The sequence below is a fragment of the Culex pipiens genome, chromosome 2 (assembly GCF_016801865.2).
Source record: "Culex pipiens pallens isolate TS chromosome 2, TS_CPP_V2, whole genome shotgun sequence".
Classification (NCBI taxonomy): Eukaryota; Metazoa; Arthropoda; class Insecta; order Diptera; family Culicidae; genus Culex; species Culex pipiens.
Window position 1 is genome coordinate 92,089,389 of NC_068938.1, and position 20,349 is coordinate 92,109,737.

Consider the following 20,349-nt stretch of genomic DNA (forward strand, 5'->3'; position numbering starts at 1 on the left):
TGAGTCTTCAAACGGAAGTAAAAGCGGAAAGACGTTCGCGGAATAAAAAAATGAGTGAGAACAAGTGCGACAACCCCCTAAAGTGTCCACATGTTTATGGATCTCCCCAAACGTTCGCAGCACCTAAGAGGTCCTAATAAAAATAAGTGATGAGTAAAAAAACATACTACCTACAGACTTTTTGTCAAGATTATACAGACACGGCCTTTGAGGAAAATGGCATCCCTCTACACGGCTTTTTCGTGGCGATCAGACCCGATCAGTTGAGGTTATGTGAATTCAGACCATTTTTTAAACTGCTTGTAATTTAAGATAGATAAGTCAGATCTTGAAAATTCTTACTCCACCTAAAAGGTCTTCTCACATGCTTTCTAAAAATATATAACATGTGAGGGTTTCATGAAAAAACCACCCTTTTTACCATAGTTTTTTTTTAACATAACTTTTTAAATACATGGTTAAACTGCATGAATTTAAATAGCAACTTAGGGGACGTTAAGACGGATCGACTAAAACCATTCCGGCCAAAATCGGTTGAGCCTGTGACGAGATATTCCAGTGACATTGATTTGGTACACATGTCTACATACAGCCAAACACACAGACATTTGCTCATTCCTTTGTGGACCACCGATCAGTGAGGTACTCCTGGATATTAGCTCCTGAAAAGTGCTTAAAAAGTGCAAAAATGCCTCACGGCAAGAAAAAGAGGCGGTCCTCACCAGCAGGATCGCCAGATTTTAAGAAGCTAAAGAATGCCGAAGCGCTACCGGCAAAGCCAGGCAGTTTGAGCAAGGACGCTCAAAATTCGTCTGGAAACCAGTTTGCTACCCTCCCTGTGGACGTGAGCGAGAAGGAAGAATTTGAACGACGGGAAAAGTTGCCACCCATTTTTGTGAAAACATCGTCATCGGATTCGGTGCGAAAGTGGCTGACCGGGTTTATCAAATCTGGTGCTTTACGAGCTTCCATTCGCTTGTGTGCTGATGGACTCAAAATTCTGCTACCTACCAGAAAGTATTACAACTACGTTCGGGAGTTCCTGAACAACACAAAGATTGGATACTACAGCCACGACGATCCAGGTAAACGACCCATGAAACAGGTCCTCCGTGGCCTGTACGAAATGGATGTGAGTGTGCTGAAAGACGAGCTAAAAACTCTTAAGTTGAACGTGATCGAAGTCTTCAAGATGACGAGACACAACAAGGACATCAAGTATCGTGATCAACTGTACCTGGTTCATCTCGAGAAAGGATCGACAACGCCGTCTGAGCTGAAAGCAGTTCGGGCAATTTTCAACATCATCGTGACTTGGGAACGTTATCGTCCAGTGCACCGTGACGTGACGCAGTGTTCGAACTGTTTGCAGTTTGGGCATGGTGGAATGAACTGTTTCATCAAGAGTCGTTGTGCAACCTGCGGAGGTGAGCACAAAACTCAAGCTTGCGAAACAATCAACGAGAACATCGAAGCCAAATGCTTCAATTGCGGTGGCGACCATTCGACCAAGAATCGAAGCTGCCCAAAACGTGCTGAGTTTGTAAAAAATCGGCAGCAAGCGACAACGAAGCACCAACCAAATCGTCGCAGAGCACCACCAGCATTCACGGACGTGGATTTTCCTGCTTTGGCGTCACCAGGAGCGGGATCTGTTCGAGTGGTTCCAAATTTGCAGCCATTGCCGTTGAATCAGCGGCAAAAAGTTGCAGAGAATACAACACCTCCTGGCTTAAGTCAGCAACCAAGGGAAAACCAACCGGCATCAACGGATGAAGGCAGTAGTGACCTGTTTTCACCACAAGAACTTCTGAACATTTTCATCGAGATAACAACAACACTGCGTGGGTGCAAAACTCGCCAGGAACAAGTGAGAACCCTTGGAGCATTCATCTTAAAATACAGTGCGTAGTTTACTCGTTCTAATGATTTTGAATATTTCAATGAATTTAGTTTTAAGTTAGGATTAGTTTTTAAGTGATTTTTTTTTCTTTTTTACCCAAATTTATTCTCTTCAATAAAAAAATGTAAAACAATTTGAAGTAAACAAATGCATGTGAACAGTTAATAATAAAACGAAAAATACAATAAAGATGAAGAGCATTTAGCCATACCACTTAGAATGTAAATGAAATGTAATTATTATAAGAAAGTTCAATAAAGACATATTAAATTTAAAAAAAAAAAATAGTTAAACCACATAGGTGGATTAACTAAATTATTTAAATTAATGAAAGAAAATTTTGGATAAGTAATTCGATTTCTAATATTCAAGGTTTCAGCTTTCCAGGCATCAATTTAAAATTTCGAAAATAATACAAAAACAGGTTAAAAATTTACAAATATTTCAGCTAAATTTACTAGTTCACAGGAACTGGTTTGAACTGTCAAATCCAGGATTGTTTTTTGGATTTCTAAAAAATTTGGTTGAAAAAATAAAGATCCGTCCTGTACTGGTACTTTAAAGTACAAATTATCGATGCTTTGTTCGTTTGATTTTCATTTTTAAAATTCTTCTTGAAAGAAAAGTTTCATCTAAAGCAAAAAAAAACCCGATTTAATCTCACCTGGGGTGAGATAGAGCCTTTCTTACTAAAGAATATAACGATGGTAGAACTTCTTTCAATTCATAACATTGACTTTGTTTAGAAGAAGAAGAAAGTCTTATGACGAAAGCAAAGTATTATAAATGATATGATTTCCAAAAGAAACAAAAAACACCATTTTCACCAAAAGAATATTTCTTGACTTTTTTTTTATAAGGTCCTATACTGCCCATGATCGCATAAATGTCCCATATGCATTTTCATCGTTTTTTAGTTAATGATGCAGTTTGGTTCAAAATCGTGTGCTCTTTCAGAAAAGCCTATAACATCCAGTACTTTGTTCTAGAAATCAAGAGGAAATCCAGTTTTTTTCACGAAAACTTAACACGTAGCCTTATGTGTGAGACAAACTTCAAATGCGTTTTTCTCAGCTTGCTGTTTTTGCATATGGGACATTTATGCGAACATGGGCAGTATAAACAAATGTAAACATTGAGTGTATCCCGCTTACTCCGATCGACTTTGACATAAGGTGTGAAAGGGATACACTCAATGTTTACATTTGTTTATAGGACCTTATCAAAAAAAAGTCAAGATTTTTAATCGTACATATTCTTAATCAAACAAGCGTTTATGACAAACGCGAGCATAGCAAGCTTCACATGCGCCAGCTGCGCCAGTGACAACGCACACCGCGGTAGGCGCAAAGAAAAACCGAGGTATAAGTGAACCGCATGTGCCGCACGGTGCAGGGAAGATAGCCATTCAGCTTCTACGAATGTGACAGAGTCAGAGATAGCTATTTTTACAACCGCACCACTACACACTCAATCGCGAGAACCTTAGGTAGAAAGCCATTGGCGTCGCCCAAGCGTCGCCAGCATTGAAAACTTTGAAAACGATATAAACGATGAAAAGCTTAGAAAGCTCCTATTGGAATCCAATGAACCCTGTTAAATAAACTTACGAAATCACGAAAAAAAATGAGTCTACTTTTAGGCGATTTTCGGAGCCCACGGAAAACAAATAGATTGTAGCCGGATGAATGTCCTATGTCACAAAAGTTTTTAAATAAACATTGGACAGTTATGCAAAAACAAACAGGGCAAAAGAAACCGAAAAGCTACGATATCTTACATGTTGTAGGAAACATCGGTAGACAAGCTACTACAAACGAGTATAAGTCGAGCCAGCAAATATATGCGCCAGCATTCTCGCGCCAGTATTCGAAGCTCAACTTGACAACTTGTCGACTTGGCGACGAAGCGTCGAAAATCGATGCAGTGTGATTTTTTGACGATTTTTCCGCTTAAAATTCATGCTGAATCGACATATTAACGAAGATGGAAATGACGTCCTGCCTTAAAGTAAAACCTATACCTTTCTTTAGTAAGAAAGGCAAAAAGTAAATCGTTCTAAAAATTGATCGGGATTGCCGATCGATGTCGAATTTGTTTCAGATGCTCACTCATGGTCTGTACTATGAATGCAGCAAGAAATTTTGAATAAAATCAGAAATCAAAAATGTTGGCGAAGGTCACCAGGTGGGCTTTTACCTTTTTTTTAGGGATTTTTTTTCTTATGGTAGGTCAATCAAACGGCTCTAACTCCAGAACCATATTATGAATCTGGATGAAAATTTGGGAGGTTGTAGGGCTCGAAAAATGCAATTTTTGAGATAAATAAAAGATATGGAAATGAAAAAAATTTACCATATTTTCATTTGAAAACTGTGTATTTTGTTGAAAAGTCTGGCCGCATCCGAAAACAGATGGATATTTTGAAATTTGCGCGGCAACTCGCCCAGGTTCAGCACACTAGCTTTCGTCTGCATTTAGAAGAATCGAAATCGGATATATGGGACACAAATTTTAGCAAAATTTTACCACATACGAACATCACTCGACCTCCACGGAATTTATTTTCTCAAAATTCGAGGGTTGGAGATAGACGAGTTCTGTCAAGGTGAATCGATAGAGCGTCGAAAATCGATGCAGTGTGATTTTTTGACGATTTTTCCGATTAAAATTCATGCTGAATCGACATATTTACGATGATGGAAATGACGTCCTGGCTTAATGTAAAACCTATACCTTTCTTTAGTAAGAAAGGCAAAAAAAAAGAAAAGCATTTTGTTACATCCTAATAAACATGTCATACATATTTAAAAAAAAAAGTCTTTTAAGAACATTCAACACAGACTTTTATTTCCAACCTGTTTGCCAAATCAAATTCCTTGCTGAACTGAAAAAAAATCGGAGTGCTTCAATGGAGTGTTCGTAGCCAACATGGGAAGTTTATTTGATTATATCAATACGGTTTCGATTACACAGGGGAGGTAAATACTATAAACTGCTGTTTATCTTTGTTTGGCCAGATTGTATCATAGTTATCATTTTCAAAATTTACGTTCCATTGTCAGTTGTTTCCGTATGTAATACAGTATATTCTGAAATGTAAATCCCATCGCGATATTTAAATATTGTGTTGAAGTCATTTATATTGTTTACGGATATTGTTGTTTTTCGCATTTTTCAAATTGGCTCAATTTTATTTCATTTTGACATTTTGAAATCAGTTCAGTTTACAGTGGATTTATTTTCCCAATGAATCCCTCCAAGGTGCAAGGAAAGCATTTCTAATTTAGTTCCGAAACTTTGCTCGTAATCCGCTTAAGTCACGCAACTCGTTTGGCGTCTGAGGAATTTGTTCGCTCTAAATTTAAACTTTTCGAAAGCGTTTGCAAAGATCATTAGGATTAATAACTAATGAGCACAAGCTCAACAATGTGCCTTTGCGTGATGCGGTACACAACTGGTACAGCTTGGAAGGCAGCAGCGTCCCGAAATGTCACATCATCAAGCTCTGTTTTCGCTCCGCGGTGGTTGTGGTGCTTTAAATTATTTAGCAGCTTTTAGGCGGTTGTCGAATGAACGGCCGCCTCCGTGGGGTCCAAAAAGCGGGGGTGGCACTTTTGGCTGCAGGGGCGTTTCCGGAAGGAGTTTTGAATTTATTTGATTTTTCAGTCAAAATACTTACAATTTTTTAGTAGGTTTTTTGATAGTTTTTTTTTCCTGCTCCTGTCACCCCCTTTTCAAAGTTTAAAACATCGATCGATTATCGTGTATCTAGGTATAGTTGAAAGGAATTCCATATCTTTACATAATGTATTTAAATACCACAACTTGTTGATCGATTAGTACCACTAATAAAATTAAAATTGAATGAAATTGAATACTTACACGGAAAGGAGTTCCATCTAAAATTTAACAATTCAAATTAGCTGGCTTCAAATTGGTGAAACAGTGATTTTTTCTGTTGAATCAGCTAAAATTTCAGCTAAATTTACCAATCTGGGAATGGTGAAATAGCTAACCCTGATTGCTGATTTGCTTTCCAAAACTGACAGCCCAAACCAAAATGACAGAAGAGATTTTACCAAAAATAATGGTGTTTCAGCACAATTTTGCGTACAATTACCGAAAAAACTAGCTGGAACCGGCAGCATGGATTTTTGACAGATCATCAGTTCGAGAACAAAACAAAGCAACGTCCTGTGTCGTGTTCGATCCTGTTTGAGCCGCGAAGTTTTCGCGAAGTTTTTTTTGATGATTATGTGTGTTGTTTGAGTGCAAGTGCAAAAGGCGATAGAATGTGTTGTGTGAGTGAATAAATTAAAAGCCAGGAAGATTTTCTGCGGATCGGCACCTGAAGGAATGCTTCAGTTGATAAGGTGAGAAGATCTTTGTGTTGAGGGAAAGTGGTTAGAAGTTGAGCCTCTCGTTACTGTTTGGAGGATGCGTAGGTAAAAACATGTACTTAATATAAAGTGGGGGCATCCCTAAACCACGTGAACACTTTGGCAGGGGAAAGGTGAGACTGGCGATTGTCCACACTCTACTTTTTTGTATGGACATCTGTCCACCTGGAGGGGCGGCTGGTACAGAATGTCTAGACATAGATTGGCCGATGTTTGACAAATCCGAACAAATAGGGCACCTAACTAATCTAATCTAATCTAATCGAACACAAGCGCAGCCAGTCCGAAGAAAGCATCCTGGAAGAACTTGTGGTAAGATTACGCCTCAAGTCCTTCTGTCAATATTAATGATTAAGTACATCGAGTTACCCCGAAAATGTATAGCAAAAATTAAAGCGGCCAGGCTACTGCGTTGCTTAACCGCAGAGTCAGATCTTGTGAACGATTACATTTATAGAATCTTAGGGGAGGGAGGATGCGTGGACCTACGTACCAAACGCTCCGAAACAGTTGTGGTGTGGTGTGTAAGTGTTAATTTTGGCAGATAATAACATTTTAGTCGGCAATGGGGGGGGGGGAGGTGTGGTGGAGGAAATGTGGATAGGATAAAAGGAAGGTGGGAATGGGATAATATGGATATGATCAATAGAATATTATATAAAAAAGGGAATAAAATCATCTATCAAATAATGATAGATAAAATGGATATATCTCACAATCAAGATTCAACAGCTCCAGGCAGCTGGCAACCGTTTCCGTATTTTTATATTCTCCGTCACATCCAGATGGGCGAAAAACTCTTCCACGATGACAATGGTCGTCGAAATCATGTGCGCCACGAAACCAACCTTGGGCTTTTTCCTTGTTCAGCGTCTGGTCGCGGGTCCACCGTCCGGATCTTTGGCCACGAGCAGCAGCTTGCAACGCGCACCCTTGAAGCAATCTCTTGCACCGGTTTGTAGTTCTGACAATTCCGGTACATAACCCATCGTGGCCGTCTTGGCGTTCATCGTGAGCCAGTGCTTCTTCCAGGATCCAAAATCGAGCTTCTTATAAATCCACAGGAACCAGCGTCGCAATTGCCAAAACCACTGGCTTAATCCAAAAATCCGCGTTGATTCAAATACTTCTGTAAACTTTTTTCTAAAAACTGATCGTAGAGAAAAAAACGACAGCAGAAAAAAAACACGTCTGCCCGCACGCCCGGCTTACTGCGATCCCCGAACAAATAGGGCACCTAACGCCTTTTAAGCACATCATAAAATAGTGTTAAATATTGTTAGAAATGAAGTTAAATGAAGTTCAATTAAGTTAAATTAAGTGAAATTAAGTTTAATCATTTTAAGTTTTATTAAATTAGTTAATATTAGTTAAATTAAGAAGAGTTTATAAAAATTAGTTAAATTAAGCAAAATTTAGTTGAATTCAGATAAATTTAGTTGAAAATAGTTACTTTTAGTGCAATTAAGTTGAATTTGCCCAAATTTAGTTAAATTAAGTTGTGTTAAGTTAAATTTAGTAAAATAAATAAAACTAAGCAAAATTAAGTAAAATTAAGCAAAATTAAGTAAAATTAAGCAAAATAAAGTAAATTTAAGCAAAATTATGTAAAATTAAGTAAAATTAACTAAAATTAAGTAAAATTAAGTAAAATTAAGTAAAATTAAGTAAAATTAAGTAAAATTAAGTAAAATTAAGTAAAATTAAGTAAAATTAAGTAAAATTAAGTAAAATTAGGTAAAATTTAGTAAAATTAATTAAAATTAAGTAAAATTAAATAAAATTAAGTAAAATTAAGTAAAATTAAGTAAAATTAAGTAAAATTAAGTAAAATTAAGTAAAATTAAGAAAAATTAAGTAAAATTAAGTAAAATTTAGTAAAATTAAGTAAAATTGAGTAAAATTAAGAAAAATTAAGTTAAATTCGGTAAAATTAATTAAAATTAAGTAAAATTAAGTAAAATTAAGTAGAATTAAGTAAAATTAAGTAAAATTAAGTAAAATAAAGTAAAATAAAGTAAAATTTAGTAAAATTAAGTAAAATTAAGTAAAATTAAGTAAAATTAAGTAAAATTAAGTAAAATCAAGTAAAGTAAAGTAAAATCAAGTAAAATAAAGTAAAATTATGTAAAATTCAGTAAATATAAGAAAAAAAAGTAAAATTAAATTAAATAAGTTAAATTGAGCTTAAATTAGTTGAAAATGGTTATATTTAGAAAAATGTAGTTGAATTTAGGTTAATGTAGTTGAATATAGGTAACATGTACATTTCGGAACAATAATCCAACACGGGAGATACCATGTTTTCATCTTTTGATGAGTGTGTAATACAGCCCAGGGCATAAGGGGGTCCACGCCGGGTCCAAGCTATCCTCGGGGAAATGAAGGAATGTTAGTAAACACCTATCTAAAGTGCGCAGGGACCCCTACGTCACCTTAGTGGTATAGATGTTTGTAGGGTGGTTTTGGACTCAATGTTAGTAGGAGAGGTAGAACCCTAAGATATACCCCGAAAGGTATTGCGGGCGAATCAAGTAGAGTTAGTTTTTTAATTATTAAACTTATACCATCAGTATAGTGTACAAGATGCATGATTTATAAATATTTTGTTTAAAGCCACGGCAGACACAACGCGACGAAGCCGTGGATGATAAATCTGTGATAAAAATTTACTGAGGTAAATCAATCATTTTCACAGGTAAGATCAATGCTGATTAAACACAGTTTTAACAAGTCAGTTATTAAAAAACTTCATTGCTACGCCTGTAAGAGTACAAAAAAAATTATATTTTCCTTTAAATGATTATGTGTTTTAGCGAAATTCGAGGTTATGAATTATTTAACGCATAGTTGAACTTGTGATTTTAAACTCTTACAGCGATGCGGAGTGAACATTAATTATTTATATATTTGTTTTATTGGAATGTAAGAGTTAGAAGTTGAATTAAAACGACCGATTGAAAAAACATACTTAGTTAATATTAAATCTTTTTTGTAATGGGATTAATCAGCATATTTAAAATTATAAAATAAAAACATAATAATGGAAAGTCCTCATCAAGTTTCCAGCTTCGGCATCCGTGGGAATCCTACACTCATACAGCCGGCTGTCTTAAGTACATATTAAGATTTAAGTATATGATTTTAATAAACTATTTTTGAATCTAATTAAAAAAGTTGACGGTTAACTATACAGAGACCTGATCGTTAATTTGAACCAATATAAAACAACTTTTCGATTTGAAACTACATTTTAAAACAAAGAAAAGCTAAATCCTCATCGAATAAATACCGACCGAGTAAGACAACCAGTTGTTCTAGTCCCCCGTTTGGTCTATATGTTAGTATGCTGATAATTATACCATCACCATCACCACGATCACCATATCATGCAAAACTAAGCATCATTGACCACCAACCACTCGTATAGATCAGAAAACGAATAAGATATATCTACACACATAATGCCTCACATACCATCACCAAGTCACAAAAATGTAAGCCCATACTATATGAGAGAAATTTAAGTGACAATTACACGAGCATAGACAATCTTCACAACATGAAAATAATAATAAAAAAGTTACCTCTTAATAAGCTCCTTCAGTAATCACTGTGTGTGGATGTTGAATGTCACATTCGTGACTGTCTAGTCGAAGATAGAGGTCCATTCCTCTATACCGCGTCTCGAGAAATCCGGGTTTAGTTTCATTTCCGCTTCTAGTATAGTGTGGTGTGGGAGTTCCCAGAATCTCCGAAGTGTGTTATTTGGGGTGATGATCCAGGTGCGAAGTAAAGTAGTACAAAGGAATTGGTCCAAAAGATGTGTTTGCCAGGTCGAATTTATCGTGGATAGAAGATCCTTTTTCGTGTCTTATGGTTGTCTCCTACTCGCTTTCCGATGATTCAGGTTGGTTGTGGATATCTTGAATCGATTTATTCAATTTATCCTTATCCTCCGCAAGCTCGTACCATTCATCCACTGATAGGTCCTCAAGTCTCCACATGCTCTCCGCAATGGAATCCCACCACGTAAAAGAAGGTCTTCCCCGTTTTTTATGTGGTATTCTGTATTCTGCCGCTAACTTGAGAAGGTGGTTGTCCGGCCTCCTCACGACATGGCCCCAGTACCGCAGCTGAAGCATTCGTATCCATTTGGTTATCGATTTAGGTGTCACTTCTGCATCTGCGTCGTCCAGCGGTTTGCAGAAACTTTTGATCTGTCCGAAAATTTGTCGTTGATATCTACGTAGTGAACTCCTGGACCGCTTCGTGAGAACCATTGCTTGTGTTCCATAAACTAAAGCCGGAGCGACTACGGTCTCGAACAGCTGGGCTCCCAGTTTGACCGACGGTTTACGGCGCTTGACAAAATCTAATATCACACGAGATGCTTTCACGGCGTCTTTCGACCTTTTCCTCGTTGTCAGGTGTCTGTGCAGGCGTTCAGTAAGAGGAACTCCCAGATAGATCAGCGATGATGTAGTCTTGTACTCCTGTCCGGCAATCATGACCTCTTTTGGTGGTATGCCGAGAGGAGATCTGATCATTACCTGGCACTTCTCTGGATTCAATCGAAGGTTAACTTTATCAAGACCTTCTTCTAACACGGGTAAAAGAGTATGCAGCTCCTCGATTCTCCGCCCAATAATCAGAATATCATCTGCGTAAACAAGAACAACTGGGAATTTGATTCGACCAGTTTGGTTGAGCTGGAACTTCCCGGGCAGTTTAGTTTCAATCTTCATAAGGACCGCCTCCATCATGATGTTGAAGATAAAAGGAGAGAGTGGGCAGCCTTGTTTCACCCCCTTTTTCCTCAGCGTGAATACTATCTAATATTGTGTAAATTTTTTTTTCAGAAAGTCAATTTTCAATAAAAAAGAAATTAATGTATTGAAAAAACAATAAAGCGTGGTATTTCATTAATTTTTTTTATGGAGAATCAACATAATAAATTGATATTTAAACAAGTTTGAAAAGTTTGTATAATTCACTACAAACACACTAAAAAAAGTTTCTGTTTTTGTTTAAACTGTGATTTAAAAATGACATCAATATGTTTTTTTTTGCTTTAAATTTTGAGCTGGATTTAATGGTTTATAAATTTCATTTTGATCAAAGTTATGAATCACTTATTATGTTGTAAAATGATTACAGAAATTTTTACTTATTTTTTATCAAAATCATCTAGATACTTTAATCCCAGGATTTGAGTATATTTAAAATATGTTGGTTATTTATTGGTTTTTACTTTTTCTCTAACATTAATCCTTAAGTTGAACAGAGTTGCTTTGGAGAATTTGAACGTTGCGCGTCGCGGTCAACACGCCGGATTTTCGATGCCGTTTCCGTCTTTGTTTTCCCCCCGATTGTGTGTGTATTTCGACCCGGACGATTTCGCGATGTTGACAGTTGCTTTGGAGAATTTGAACGTTGCGCGTCGCGGGCAACACGCCGGATTTTCGATGCCGTATTTCTGTCTTGTTTTCCCCCCGATTGTGGGTGTATTTCGTCCGGACGATTTCGCGAATGTTGTCAGTTGCTTTGGAGAATTTTGAACGTGCGCGTCGCGGTCAACACCGCCGCTTGATTTTCGATGCCGTTTCCGTCTTTGTTTTCACCCCGATTGTGTGTGTATTTCGACCCGGACGATTTCGCGATGTTGACAGTTGCTTTGGAGAATTTGAACGTTGCGCGTCGCGGGCAACACGCCGGATTTTCGATGCCGTTTCCGTCTTTGTTTTCCCCCCGATTGTGTGTGTATTTCGACCCGGACGATTTCGCGATGTTGACTGTTGCTTTGGAGAATTTGAACGTTTTGCGTCGCGGGCAACACCCCGGATTTTCGTTGCCGTTTCCGTCTTTGTTGTCCCCCCGATTGAGTGTGTTTTTCTGTCCGGGCGGATTAGCGTTTTCGCATTTTAGATGGTTTTATCTTTTCCACTGCCGGCTGTCTAAGATTGAATCCATTTATGCTCTAAAAAACTCAACACCAAATATCCGAGGAATAGTCTCATTCCGCATTACTCCGACTGTTTGCCTGAGAATGCATTAATTACATTTACCCATTAAAACATATTTATTGATTATTGGGGTCGCATATCTTCCTCTATGTTGAATCCTGGCCATTACCCTTACCCACTAACAAAATCCCAAGTAGAAGTAGTTTTCCGGCACACGTGGGGGTGTGGATATCGTATAGAACCCACCCTTTGTAGCAACCTGTGCTAACTAACATTCCCGTCCCAATCCCCCGAGATCTACAAACTGACATGGCGGGCGCCGTTGGTGGCCAACGACTGTTACCTATTTGCTCCAGATCTAGTTTTAATGATCTTGATGTTTTATCTTTTCAGCGCATTCATACATGCTGTTGATAAGGGAAACACCATTAGATCGTTCAAGCATATGGTCGGTTGTATTGATAGGATATTACGGTCCTGTTCAGCAACGGAGAAGGACAACCATGGGTGGTCTCTCATGCTCATGCTCATGCTCATGCTCTGCTCATATAGGTAACATGTACATTTATTTAAATGTTATTTCATTTGGTAGAATTCAGTTGAATTAAATGTAATTTGGTAGAATTTAGTTAAATTCAAAGTTATTTGATAAAATTCAATTGAAATTAAGTTAAATTTAGTTAAATTGAGTTTAATTAGGTTAAATTAAGTTGCATTAAGTTAAATTAAGTTAAATTAAATTAAATTAAGTTAAATTAAGTTAAATTAAGTTAAATTAAGTTAAATTAAGTTAAATTAAGTTAAATTAAGTTAAATAAAGTTAAATAAAGTTAAATTAAGTTAAATTAAGTTAAATTTAGTTAAATTTAGTTAAATTTAGTTAAATTGAGTTAAATTTAGTTAAATTAAGTTGAAATAAGTTGAATTAAGTTTAAATTAAAGTAATTTGATGTTATATTCAAACTTTGTTAAATGCAAAACGTAGTTTAAATATAACTTCAATTTACTATAATTTAACCAAAATATCTTTTTGTAATTTTTTTGTATTTTTATATTTTTGTATTTTTGTATTTTTGTATTTTTGTATTTTTGTATTTTTGTATTTTTGTATTTTTGTATTTTTGTATTTTTGTATTTTTGTATTTTTGTATTTTTGTATTTTTGTATTTTTGTATTTTTGTATTTTTGTATTTTTGTATTTTTGTATTTTTGTATTTTTGTATTTTTGTATTTTTGTATTTTTGTATTTTTGTATTTTTGTATTTTTGTATTTTTGTATTTTTGTATTTTTGTATTTTTGTATTTTTGTATTTTTGTATTTTTGTATTTTTGTATTTTTGTATTTTTGTATTTTTGTATTTTTGTATTTTTGTATTTTTGTATTTTTGTATTTTTGTATTTTTGTATTTTTGTATTTTTGTATTTTTGTATTTTTGTATTTTTGTATTTTTGTATTTTTGTATTTTTGTATTTTTGTATTTTTGTATTTTTGTATTTTTGTATTTTTGTATTTTTGTATTTTTGTATTTTTGTATTTTTGTATTTTTGTATTTTTGTATTTTTGTATTTTTGTATTTTTGTATTTTTGTATTTTTGTATTTTTGTATTTTTGTATTTTTGTATTTTTGTATTTTTGTATTTTTGTATTTTTGTATTTTTGTATTTTTGTATTTTTGTATTTTTGTATTTTTGTATTTTTGTATTTTTGTATTTTTGTATTTTTGTATTTTTGTATTTTTGTATTTTTGTATTTTTGTATTTTTGTATTTTTGTATTTTTGTATTTTTGTATTTTTGTATTTTTGTATTTTTGTATTTTTGTATTTTTGTATTTTTATACATACAATAGAATATCGCAACTAAGCCGTACAATTAGGATGATCAATTATAATATAGTTTAAAAAGCCTGGAAACTATTGAATCATCCAAGAATAGCGGAAAATCATGCTACACCAGCAAAAAGTCTTTTTGAAAATAAAAAACAACTTTAGGCAGTAAGGGATTTTTTAAAATGATTTCGAAATTACTAGTTAAAACAGTCGAAAAATTAGCTGGACTTACCGAAAAACGTAGCAAGAACAAAAAAGAAACGAGCTAAATCAGCCAAAAGGCTGGGTGAATAAAGCGTGCTTTGCAGGCAGCAATGGAGGCTTTCGAAAGAAAACTTGTAGAAATAGTGGAAAAATTTGCTATTTCAACCAAAACACCTACCAAGAATAGCGGCAAAGTTAGTTAAACTAGCTAAAAAGATGTGTGAAAATACCTGGCTTCGCAGCCATCAATGGAAAATTTTGAGAATGATTTCAAAAAAACTAGTTGAAACAGTCTAAAAACTCGCTGGGCTAACCATAAAACTTCCTAGAATACCACAAAAACTAGCTGAAATAGCTTTCAGACCTTCTGAAAACATACAGCTTTTGAGACTGACAGCATTTTTTCAGCTTGCAAATTAGTAAAATTTACTAAAAATTTAGCTAGATTTATCATTTTTAGGACCTGGATCCAGCTGTCAAATCCAGGATTTTTTTTTAGGATTTCCAGCTAAAAAAAATGGTGGTTGAAAAAACAACCAATTTTTTTAGGGTTTTTAACCGAAATTTAGTAAGATTCACGATAAACCTTCTTTCCGTGTACAATTTTTAAAGAGGTTGCAGGTTTTTTAAGGATTTCATTTTCAAAAAGAATATTAATTTTACATAAGTGACTATATCTTGAGATAGAGTTACCACATTACATAAATTAATACCCTTAGGAAAGGTCTTTCAATTACCTGTCGTGCTATCTTGTCGCCATGCCTCAACTTTTGACTTTCACAGAACCCCTAAATTCGATTTCACTATTCACATGAAAGAGGTCGTCCTGTCGTGCAATCTCTTGACACACCCTGAAAATTGATGTTAGTGCGACAACTGGCCAAAAGGATTTCAGGTCAGAACGCATTTGACACACGTACAAGTCCGACTACTGTAAACATTACATTTTGTAATTATAACTCGGCACTTTTGGGCAATCAATTTTCGGGACAATGCACAGAATGGTCAGCCTTACCAAACGTGTTTGTTATTGTTTACATTGCGTGCTCATTAAAGCGCGTTTTTCTCGGAACGTCGAAACGACGGGTGCGCCAGGATAGCACGACAGCGTCGATATGATGAACCTGGGCATCATTGTCACCAAATTGATTGAGATAAGGCTGTCAAATGCATGACACTGTCTGTTGAGTGACTATTACAATAGACAGAGTGGCGAAATCAAACAATAGAGTTATCTAAGCCCGAGCTCACGCACACTAGCACCCCATTTGTTTTGCTGGCGGGTACAAAATTTAACCTCAATCTTTTTCGTGTACGTACACGCAATACATGCGCGCGTAGATAACTCTATAAGACAATCCAAGCTGTCAATCTTTCCGTCATTTCATTTTCCAGAGTTCGTCAACCTGTTGAAAGCGAACGCCCCTGAGCTTTGCCAAAAACCCGGCGGCGTCAACGACAAGAGTCCTCGGTAAAAGGTCGCAATCTGCATATTTAAATGCGGGGTTGTTTCACTCAAATTTGCAAATGAATTTCCCCACGTCGCTCGGTGATGGCATCGGCAGCAGTGTTGCCACCTCCAGGCACGGGTTTCTTGCAGAACTTTGTGTTGTTTGAGGCAACGTGCTGAAGTTTTGTTTGATTTAATGGATTGTGCACAATTATTAAAAATACAAATATGTCACAAAAAAATCATTAACAGGTTTGTAAGAATCATAATCGCGTTTAAAAATAATGATTTGTAAGTAGAAATTATTTTAAATTTGTTACTGTGTCGCAACACGGCTGATGTGCTTTTCGTACGATTTCCGCGAATCGACACGTGGCGATGATTAACTGATGGAAAAAGCGTGTTGATACGGTCCGGTGGTGTAGTGGCTAGCGTGGTAGTCTCTCCTCCCAGTATGACCTGGGTTCAATCCCAGACGGACACGGTGGCATTTTTCGAGACGAGATTTGCCTGATCACGCCTTCTTTCGGATGGGGTAGTAAAACGTCGGTCCATTTGCGTAAAAGAGGTTTTGGGTGACTCACCACACATAACCTTCGGACGCCTAGAAATAAGCAGAAACTTGCAACAGAGACCACAAAAGACACGGGGGTCGTTAAAGTGGATTGCTTTGCTTTTTTTTATGTCCATTCAAAAATGTTATCCACCTGAAGTGTGCAAGAAAAAATGCAAATTTGAAAATTACCATCTCCGATTCTGCTCAAATTTGCAAGAGCTGTTGAGACTATCAAAACATGCAAAAATCCCGAATTTCATCCAAATCGGACCACCCCCTCCATTTTTGTACCCTCCCGAAAAATCGACTTTTTGCGATTTTTGAGCGAAACCCCTATCTTCAAACGACGATAACTCAGGAACCACAAATCTTAGAGGGTCGGTCTTAGACTCGATTTTGAAGGAAATTGGACGTAGAATCCATTTCCGTGATTAAAATTTAAATTAAAATATGATTTCTACCTGTACTGCGCCATTTAAAACTTTAAATGGCCGTATCTCAAAACAGCCCTATTTATTTTTTTAATTTGACCTCACCATCGTATTCCCCGGCCAATTTTACAAAAGAATCACTTATCGACAGAAAGGAATATGTTTCGTTACAGAGATATCGAATTTGAAAGTTTTAAGTATTTGAGATTACCTAAATTAGCTTTATTCGTCGCATCTGCATCTGCATCAGAAGCACTCGGGCGCGCTGATAACTGCTACCTGGTGTTTTGTAAGATGAATTATTTTTATAATTTTATACGATTTTGAGATAATCAATACCTTGAACAATCTTTTTTTTTGTTTAAGGAATACTTATTGGATAATTTTTAATGGACTGTTTTGAACCATATTTAGTAAAATTTGAACTTTTAATATTTATTTGCAAATGCTATAGAGTTTTTACAATACAATTTTCAAAAATTTATCAAAAAAAAAGTTTGTCTAAGAAACTTTGAAGATTGGACGTCGGGTTGCTGAGGTGTACCAGAATAGAAAAAGAAATAGAAAATAAGATGTTTTTTTTTAATTATCCTTCAAATTGTACTCAACTCTCGAATGCTGCTATCCGATTTTCAATGTCCAAAAATTAAACATACGTGTTTTTGCTGAAAGTTCTGTGGAAATATTATTAGAACTTAAAATTCAAGACCGGCATTCGAAAAGGTCTACAGATGTTAACTTAGGCCTTTTCCAAATGTTAGTGTTAAGTTCGAATGTTTGATTTTTTATGGTAAAGATCCGAAAATTTCATGTTTGTTTAACTTTTTGGACATTGAAAATCGGCTCAATGGTTCCTGAGATATCAGCATTTGACCGATTCTAAGCGAAGCTACACCAAAAAGTTACTTTTTTTCAATTTTCAATACGATTTTTCAAATGGAAAATTTCATTTTAATTATGATTTCAATATTGCAATGTACTTTAAATGCGTTTTCTTACCTCAAACGTCAAAAATATTGACCAAATAAGGTCTGCAAGCCACTGAATGGGAGAGGAGTTTTTTTTTCATAAATCTGCTCCTTTCGTTGTCCCGTCACGCAAAGAAATGGCTGGCAAAAACTCAAATTTCAACCAATTCGTTCAGTTCAAGGAGCATAAGATTCGTTTTTCAATTTTTGATAATGTGTAGAAAAGCAAAACTTTAAAAAATAAGCTGGCAAAACTGTAGCGATTATCTTGGTGTGCCTTTTAAAAGTTCAGTTTTACGATGATGTCCCGTCACGCTACATTTTCATTTCAAGGAACAATATTGATCATTCTACATGACATTTCTTTTATCTTTCCAAATATGTAAGAACATTGTGGGGTTTCTTCTTTTATTTTGCCACTACAACCAAAACGCCGAAAAAAACTTTGGATTTTTTTGCAAAGGAGCCGAAGAATCGATCATTTAAATATTAAGGGCTTTTGGGTTATAGAGGTCTTCAAGAGATCTTCAAAGTTTCTTAGACATTTAAAGAAAAATCTGAACATTTCCAAATAAAAATTTCAAACGTAGGCGATAGTGTCCGGGCTTCCCCGGAACGAATTTAAAGGCCCATCAGTAAAGACCCATCAGTAAAGAAATTTAGTTCAAATTTGAGCTCATTCTGACTACGGGATTTCCTCTCTGTAATCGCTTGAAGTTTGTATGAGAAATATCGTCAAAATGTATGGAGAAAAGCAACTGTTTTACTTTTTTACTTGAGAAGGTCGCCAAAGTTGTCCAATTCTTACCATTTATCAGATGTAGAACCTTCGTTAAATTAGAAAATAACTCAAAACACCATATTTGAAAGATTTTTTCCCGCGAAGTTATAAGCACCAAAAACTGACCATTTTTGCCCGGCCAGCTTTAAGGGTTATATAATAAAATAAATAAAATAAAATAATTGCTTCTTGGTAGCCGCTGCATATATTTTGAAGATTTTTCCCATACAAACTTCAAGTGATTAGAGGGAGGGTTTTCCTTGTTCAGAATGAGCTCAAATTTTAAATTTAGCGTGGTGATGGGCCAATCTTTTAGGAAGCTAACCAATCCCGGAGGAGGTCAGGATTTGGACTACCCTAATAGGCAACCATGAACAACGTTGGAAAAAATACGAAAAATTACAAAAAAATTGCAACTCAAGGCGGATCTACCATTAAAACGGTACGGTAAAGTACTTTGTGATTTCTAATCCAATTTGGCATTTAGATTTAGATTTTGAAATGAAGTGTAGCTTTTTGACCGTTTTCTCTCATCATCATTATCATGAGAAATTTCTTTCTTTCTTGCGTGACAACCTTGAGAACCAAATTAATGTTCTATTTAAATTTTGAACTCTTTGTCTAAAAGTAGTTCAAAACGTTTATCTATTCCAATCCCTTATTATCTGCTTAAAATCTAAAGAATTCTAATTCAGAACGCTTTTAAACAACCCAAGGCACGGAGTTTAGTCAATAGTTCCGAGCATAATCGGATCACGTGCTTCCAGTGAAACCAAAGCTCGTTTCGCTCGACTTGTTTGCCTCGCCAGGCCTCAGGCACGAAATTAATTCGGATCGACGTGTATGTGCTCAAAGAATTCATCGTCGTTGAATACCGGTGATGATGATAATGCATGAGCAAAACGGTCTACTAGGGTGACCGTGAAAAATTCAACCTTTTATGTTATAAATGTAATTTCATCGGCATTTTCCCATGTTTTGTTCTAATGTTTAGTTCATCTAAACATTTCTCGAGTTTTTTTTGAAAAGGTCCTATAAACAAAATTTTCATTTTTTGCTTTTTGGGTGTTTTTAGAACCGCCTTGAGTCAGGGGTATTCAAAAACACCCAAAAAGCAAAAAGTGAAAATTTTGTTTATAGGACCTTTTCAAAAAAAACTCGAGATTTAAAACTTAATATCAACTCCGATTACAATTCTTTCTTGATATTTTTTTCAGCGATAAATCCTAACATAGGGGAATTATACATTTCTGTTTATTTTCACTTTTATTAAATGTTATGCTATTCTTTTTACAAGCATTAAAAATTTATTTCCCAAATGCATTCTAATCAGTCGAGTGCATTGCTGCCCACCAATGAAAAAACGGCTAATATCCACTTTTGGCAAAAACGAGATATTAGCACCAGGTGGTAGAGGATGTTCCAACGCATCTTCTGGAACTTGAATTTTACTGAAATAGTGCTTAGACTTGGCTGCCGATGCGAAAAACCAAACGGCTAATATGCCACTCTTATGGGAAATTGCCTTGACGGAGATTTTGTCACAAACACTAAAACGCATTTTTCTCGGAATACTTGATTTGGCATAATAGCCGAATTTTCAATTATGGGCAGATTGGGCCACGCCCATTTTCCTTTTTTCAGCTTAGTTCTTTTTTTCTTCCAGCGCTCTTTTGGGTCTGCTTAGTGCTGCCAAAATGGATGAAATTATAAGCGAACACTCACGAAAAGTAGCATTTATAGAGAAAATTTCCTGGCATCACTGGCTCACTCCAACAGGCGCTGCTGGTGGTGTTGGTGGCCACCCTTTGTTCTTTAATTGCCTTCGCTTCTCGCTCGGTTTCCTTCAGCCTTCGATT

The 20,349-nt window shown here is 35.6% G+C and overlaps 1 protein-coding gene across 2 annotated transcripts in view; it reads right to left on the reverse strand.

Annotated features, from left to right (window-relative positions):
• LOC120428538 (uncharacterized) overlaps positions 1 to 20,349 on the reverse strand; it is a 146,295-nt gene that overhangs the window by 28,032 nt on the left and 97,914 nt on the right. The gene's annotated exons all lie outside the window — the stretch shown is intronic.